Source organism: Pimephales promelas, chromosome 8 (genome assembly GCF_988280905.1).
Source record: "Pimephales promelas chromosome 8, fPimPro1.hap1.1, whole genome shotgun sequence".
Taxonomy (NCBI): domain Eukaryota; kingdom Metazoa; phylum Chordata; class Actinopteri; order Cypriniformes; family Leuciscidae; genus Pimephales; species Pimephales promelas.
Genome location: NC_142776.1, coordinates 14,706,392 through 14,707,131, shown reverse-complemented (window position 1 = coordinate 14,707,131; position 740 = coordinate 14,706,392).

Sequence of the window (740 nt, the reverse complement as noted above, 5' to 3'; positions counted from 1 at the left end):
GGATGGAGCAGGGAACACTGTTGGAGAGGAAGTTGAGCAAGTATGTTATTACAGACATTATTGTAACTATGTAGATATAGGAGATTTTACTGATACATTTAAGCAGTGTGTGAAGGATAAAGTACATCAGGGTACCAAACAAAGATCTATGCTTGCTCGAATGACCATCAGAGCACGATCTGAACTGTAGTTGCAACACATATTTTGTTGAAATAAAAAAGTGAAGTGAGCAGTGGTGTTTTATGCATGATGCATCACTATTTCAAGCTTTGTTCCCTCTGAGCTTCACTATTTAATTATATACACTCATTTGATCATGTTAGGGAAATTCATTATCTGCAAATTCATTATCTGCATTATCTGATAAGATATTAGTTAAACAATAAGACAAACAATAAAACAGTATGGCTACATGTTCACATATACATACATTTTTTTTTTTATGTTATATAGGAATACATTAATTTCTGTATTGTTTATCTAGGTAAACAGCTTTCTATCCAGGGCAGCTCTTGTCACAAAGTACATGACAAAGGCAGGTTGGTATGACACAATACAAACCATACACTATGATGAGGTATTTCTGACTTCTAAAATGTAATTTTCATGTTATCCTTGCACTAAAGTAATTTTTGTGTTTGGTCATGTCTAACTGCAATGGTCTTTCTCATGTAAACTGATCCAATCATGCATGCATATTTTTTTGTAATCAGGGAGAGAGAATATGCTTACGCAACAGG